The sequence below is a fragment of the Cyprinodon tularosa genome, unplaced genomic scaffold, assembly GCF_016077235.1.
Source record: "Cyprinodon tularosa strain WSP-4 unplaced genomic scaffold, ASM1607723v1 ctg1394, whole genome shotgun sequence".
Lineage (NCBI taxonomy): Eukaryota > Metazoa > Chordata > Actinopteri > Cyprinodontiformes > Cyprinodontidae > Cyprinodon > Cyprinodon tularosa.
Window position 1 is genome coordinate 28,275 of NW_024038215.1, and position 6,726 is coordinate 35,000.

The following is a 6,726-nucleotide window of genomic DNA, read 5'->3' on the forward strand; positions in this document are numbered from 1 at the left end:
GTGGACCTTTCTGTCTCGGGCGCCATAGACCTCCATTATTTGAATGTCAGCAGACAGCAAGAAGCCTCCCAGATCTCCAGATGCATTTGAGATATCAAAAAAGTACTCCAGAGTTTTGTTCAGCATGGGGGTGAGTAGAAAATGAAGGCTAATCATGTTTTGGGTGTACTATTCCTTTAAGTAGGCCCAAGGCTGATGAGGAGATGAAAGACAGGTGTTGCAGGTGAGCAGGAAGGGATCCTCGGCGCCCTCTGGTGGGCAAACCTCCAGATCCCAACATTTTGATGCACTACAATGATCTATAGTGTAATTATTGCCTATTATATGCTTATAATAACAATGAATACATCTCCAAAAATGCAGTTTGGCTTATCTTCCCAAAGTAAGAAAAAAAAGAATGTTAGAACTGTAAATATACAGTCATATGTTTATATAACCATTTTTCTATGTATTTATTACTGTTTTCAAGGCTTCACTTTAAAATGTGAAATAGTCTAGAGCTGTTCCAAACGAAATTTCTTTTTTTTTTTACACTTGTGTATACAAAATGACAAAATAAATTTGTCTAAGTCTCTAAGTCATAAGTAATTCTTGTCTTTTTATATGCATATTTTATGGAAAAAAATAGAGTTTAGCACATTTTCCCAAAGTAAGAGTTGTAGTGTGAACTAGATGAGGTTATCTATCTTTGGAGGCACTACAATGATCTATAGTGTAATTATTGGCTATTATATGCTTATAATAAAAAAGACAAAATCTCCAAAAATCGGTTTGGCCTGTCTTCCCAAAGTAAGAGTTGTAGTATGATCCATATGAAGTTATCTGTTTAGCCTACAAGTTTGAAGGCAGTACAATACTCTATGGTGTAGTCATTGCTCATTTTATACTTATTCTAATAAAATAGAGGTGCCATTTATCATTTAGGCTTTTGGAAATTCCTCAGAAAAGTATTATTTTCGAATCAAAAGAATGTGATAATAATCCACCTCTCCTTGGTAACGCTTTTGAATATTTCTCTCTGATTATTTTGCGACTTGCAGATGGAGCATTTTTGGAGCAGTGTGCTCTCCATAGGATCCAATGTAATTCTCCCAGCGCGATAAGAGACTCGTTTTTAGGAAACTATGGTTGTAGCTCACTGTATGCCTTGCTCTGGTGTTTGTTTTGTAGAATAAATCATCTGCCAAGTTATCAATCCTGAAAACCCGAATCTGTGAATATTTTTGCCAACTTTACTGCAGTCTCGCGATGCTGGCTGCGTGTCTGCAGTGAAAGAGAGATCGCCTGAGTTATATTCCCCCCCAAATAAATAACAGTCATTATCGTATAAATGGTCATTATTGTATAAATATTGTTGCTTTCTACAGCTTTCCAGCTCATGCAGCTATTTTCATTTTACAGATCAGTTATCGTCTGATCGCTTTGCTGGGGGCTCCGCTGAAATCATTGCGGTGTTGGCCACACTGATGACGTAGACCTAGTTATATTTAATTACAAATATGATTTTTCCCCCCTGCTCTCAGGTAAAACACTCAAAGATACTCTCTTTGAGTGAAGGGGGTGGATTTGTTCTCCAGCCACAGCGCTAATGGGGCATTTACATCTGAAAAGGGATTCATGAGTTGATAAGTACCGCGGGGGGATTGGAGACTGACAAAAATTCTCGTATCTCCGGGACTTTTAGTGTTAAGACTTCAATACTGTTGGATGGGATCTTGTGAAGTCTCAAGTTTGACTCTGAAAGAGATGCTTGGGTTTTCTGTACCAAAGAAATTGCTTCTTTTTCTGTATGTGTGGAAACAAAACCATCATCTACATAGAATTCCTGTTGTACGAAGTGCCTGGTGTCTGACCCATACTGCTGTTCTCCTTTCTTTGCTGCTCTTCTGAGACAGAACGTTGCCACAGCTGGACAAGGCCAGTTGCCAAATACATGAACCCTCATTCTGTACTAGGTGATGTCCTTGCTGGGGTCATTATCTCGGTACCAGAGGAAACGTACAGTGGGGGAAATAAGTATTTGACCCCTTGCTGATTTTTCAGGTTTGCCCACTTACAAAGAATGCAACGATCTATAATTTCAATCATATATACATTCTAACAGTGAGAGACAGAATCCCAAAGAAAATTCTAGAAAATCACATCATATGAATTTATTAAAATTGATAACCATCTGATGAGGAAAAACAAGTATTTGACCCCCTGGACAAACAGCATGTTAATATTTTGTAGAAAAGCCATTATTGGCCAGCACAGATGTCAAACAGTTTTTATAGTTGGTTTGTGCACATTTCGGCAGGGATGTTGGCCCACTCCTCTTTGCAGACAGCCTCCAAATCATTCGGGTTCCAAGGCTGTCGCCTGGTGTAACGCTAGTTGAGGCTAGGCGCCTGACTACTGCCAAGTTTGCTGGTATGGCAATCAGAAAGATTCGACTGCGGAGCCTGTGTGTGAATAAACACGATCTGACAGAAAACAAAGTTAAATAATACATAAAAAAAAAATTAGCACTTTACCAAAGTTAAATTGCTATCCAACAACTAAACATAAAAAAACATAATTATATTCCAAATAGTTTTTGTCAGGAATCATTCAATTAAGTTTCAAGTTAGCAACATTAATGTTACAGCTCAAGTAAAAATATCAAAGTCAGTCAAGATACCAAAAACAAAGTCAGACAAGTTATCAAAGTAAAGTGCACTTTTTAAAGTCTATCAAATTTTAATTGACACTGATGTCAATTAAAATTAATTTACTTGAAGTCCATTTCAACAAACATTGAATAGGTTACTGGATTTGTTGCGCAACTACATAGAAACCAATCAAGTGCAGAGCTCCATTGGCCGTTCACAAAATTAAAATAATAATAAGAAAAATGACTAAAAGTATCCATAAAGGACAAAATCAAAGGGCTTATCTAATGCTTTAACGGCATATCTTTCATTCGGCCACATTATTAACAAAAGTAAATGGTTTTTTAGACCACAAAACCATTTAAAAACGCCAATACAGAAGTTATAAGGGGGCGTGTCGCCGCCGAGTTTCAACTTAAAAAAAATACAAATAACAAAGGATCAACAACTCACCGTCGAGTGGTTGTCACAGCACACTTAATGCAATGCTTCGGTTGTTTCAATTTAAGTCGATCTCCCAATATTCTTCGGCGATTTAGGAAAACGCCAACATGAGTAGCTAGCCACAGCAGTAGCAGCAACAGAGGAGGTCCGAGTTCACCTTCGACCCAGAACTTATAGCGTGCTTCCCGGTTTGACCCGCCAAAATAAAATGCGGTCGATTATTTTCTGCAGGTTACACTGGCAACTCGAATTTTAAGCTCCCTCCAAAGATTTTCAATTGGATTCAGATCTGGAGACTGGCAGGGCCACTCCAGAACCTTGACGTGCTTCTTCTTCAGCCACTCTTTTGTTGCTTTGGCGGTGTGCTTAGGGTCGTTGTCGTGCTAAAACACCCATCCTTGACCCATCTTCAGCTCTCTCACTGAAGGAAGGAGATGTTGGTCCAGAATTCCACGATACATGGCCCCGTCCATCCTCGCATCAATACAATGGAGTTGTCCCGTCCCCTTGGCTGAAAAGCACCCCAAAGCATGATGTTGCCACCACCTTGCTTGACAGTGGGGATGGTGTTCTTTGGGTTGTACTCGGTGTTCTTTGCCCTTCAAACACAATGAGTTGAGTTGAGACCAAAAAGCTCTATTTTGGTCTCATCTGACCACATCACCTTCTTCTAGGTCTCTTTTGAGTCGTCCAGGTGGTGAATGACGAACTTTATGTGGGCCTGTACATGTTTCTTCTTGAGCAGGGGGGAGCTTGTGTGCGCTGCAGGATTTCAATCTACGACGGCAGAGTGTGTTACCAACCGTTTCTTTTGTAACTGTGGACCCAGCTGCCTTCAGTTAATTCATCAGTTCCCCCCTTGTGGTTTTGGGATGATTCCTCACCGTTTGCATGATCAGGGACATCCCACAAGGCGAGATCTTGTGTGGAGGCCCACACCGAGGGAGGTTGGCGGTGGTGTGGTGCTTCTTCCATTTCCTGATAACTGCTACAACAGTTGATCTTTTCTCTCCAAGTTGATTTCCAATTCTCCTGTAGCCCATCCCAGCCTTGTGCAGATCAACAATCTTGTACCTGATGTCCGTAGAAAGCTCTTTGGTTTTGCCCATGGTGGTGATGTTGGATGCTGGTTGTTTGGGTGTTGACAGGTGTCTTTTATACAGGTAACGAGGTGAGGCAGGTGTATTTGATGTAGATAGTTGGTTGGGATTGGGGCTGTGTCTTAAAGAAAGACTAATTGGCTTGTAGGAGCCAGAACAACATGGACATAACCAAGAGATATCTGTGCTTTTTAGTTGTAGGATTCCAATAGAGGTGAGTCTATCAGCATCAAAGTGTAGCAATCTCCACCCCAACAAAAGGAGTTAAAGAAAAAACAACCCTTGTACCATAATCCACAAAACAAAAGTGCGCCAGTGTGAAGTCAAGTTATGCTTAATAGGCAAATGTGCAGTAATTACTCAACCAAGAAGTATTATTCAATATTCAAATTCAGACGTCATGAGATTATGTTGCTCCTAAAAAAAACATACCCACCCTTGGGTTCAAAGGTTAGAGACTCTTCAAACCTAATGACTTGTAGAAGATATGTTATATGAAAATATATAATAATGAGCTGTATTTATAATTGAAACTTTGACCATATCAGTGAAATTTGTCCGGTCCTGTTGGTCAGTAGTTCCCACTCCTGGTCCTCTGGTCCTTGTTAGTCGTGTCTCTGCTCCAGCAGATCCAATTTGCATTCTTCCCAGAAAGCATCCCCCTGCTCTAAAGCACTAATGATGCTATTTTTCTTTTAGAAGATAAAGTCAATATAAGCTATTTGATTTTATATATTAGGAAAATCTGAGCATGATGGGAAATAGAAAATTGAGAATATGTGGAGTATAAATATCATACACAAACTTTAACAAAGTTTTTAAATGTTGGTAACAGCTGACTAGATACAAAATAAAATGAGAAACAGCCAATGGAAAAACGATAAGCCTTGGTTTCTATGCAACATTATGCCCCACGTTTAAATAAATAACCTAATATGCAAAGTAGTAAGGGAAGTTTTAAACTGCACAGGTTAGTTTTATTTGAACAGAGGGATGTCTTTAGTCCATCTGTTTTTCATCATTAAAATAATCCACAGTCTCAGATTCCTTTCCCAGCCTCTTGGGTAATTTTATTGTCTGCAATGCCAATAACTCTTGTCTTTATTTTAACGTAGAACTTTACTTTGAAAGGTGGTGTTGTATTTTTACTCAACATGCTCTCATATAATAAAGATGCTTAAAGAAAGTGTCTGGCTTGGTTTGTCGGTTTGATCAACTTAAACATTCTTTCAACAGATGGTATTTCACTTCTCTCTTTACAACATTTTCCCTATTTTTTTATGTTTAGGGCAATGTTTTCCATAAAAAAAATGCTCTGCTTTTATAGTTTAACCTTAAACCCACATCTTTAATCATTTTAGATTTCCTTTCTTTAAATATTTTTGATTCCTAAGATTCTTTAAGAATCTCCTGGATTTAAAAAGCAAAAACTGGTGGACCTCTCTGAGAAGCTCCGTGAATCTGCCCTCACTATGAGGTGATCACATAATCAGTGTTTTTATTACTTTAACTCATTGTGTTAAAGGCAAATTAAATCATTCCCTCCTGTTGGATTCCAGGATAAAGAATGAATATGTGAGTCAGGAAGCCTGATAAACCAGAGTAAATTAAATGTGTAATTTAGTATGGCCCCGATGAATGAGACATGGGAGGATTGTTGACGAGAACAACCCGTTGTTTTTCAAACCATGTCTGTGCTTATTGGCCAACACTGACCGATGAACACAACTGACTGAGGTGTAGTAAGAAAGCTGGTGGGGGGGTGTAAACAAACAGCCTGTTGGTAAAAATGGCAAATACGTCCTTCTTAAAAATGAGTGTAGAACCTCTTCCTGCTCACGTTTCAATGAAAACCCCAAGTCTTATCTTCTAAAACTGATTCCAAAGCTGAGTCAAATGAGAACTGTTCAATAGCCGTTGCCATCTTCCTTGTTGCGCTTTTTTTTCAGCGTCGCGCAGCTTTGTCGTCACGCCCTCAAAAACCTGCCCGCGAGTGGCGGATCTAGACCAAATGTACCAGGGCGCCCGTGTTTTCATGGGGGCACAGAAAAGCATGAAATAAAAAACAGGAGAGGGGATTAAAATATATTAAGAAATCTGCATGAAGTGAAATTTCTTTTCAATTAGGTTCAATAAAAATTCTATTTCTTATGGGGTCAATATTGTCATACTCTGTGGTCTAGGTACAGGTCTGTTTTTCTTTCTGTTCCTCCTCTGCAGGGCTGGACGGGCAGGTGCATTCCATCACACTGCATGAAAAGTGGGATTTTCGTCAATATGCGGCACTGTAGATTGTCGTGGAACTTCAGGTTAGCGGCAGTTTACGGCAATTTGCAGGCTTCGCCGAAAACTCCCGTAAATTGTCAGAAATTGACGTGGACTTTCTTAGGCAGTGTTCCCCCCATGCCTCCCCTCCATGGAATTCTAGGGGAGGCTTTAACATGTAAATGAACATGCTGTGAGCTATACAAATGCAAATCAGGGTTGCAGGGGGGTTTTTACTCCAAGTGATATTTTTCTAAAAGGTAAGAAATTCTCTGATACAAAGA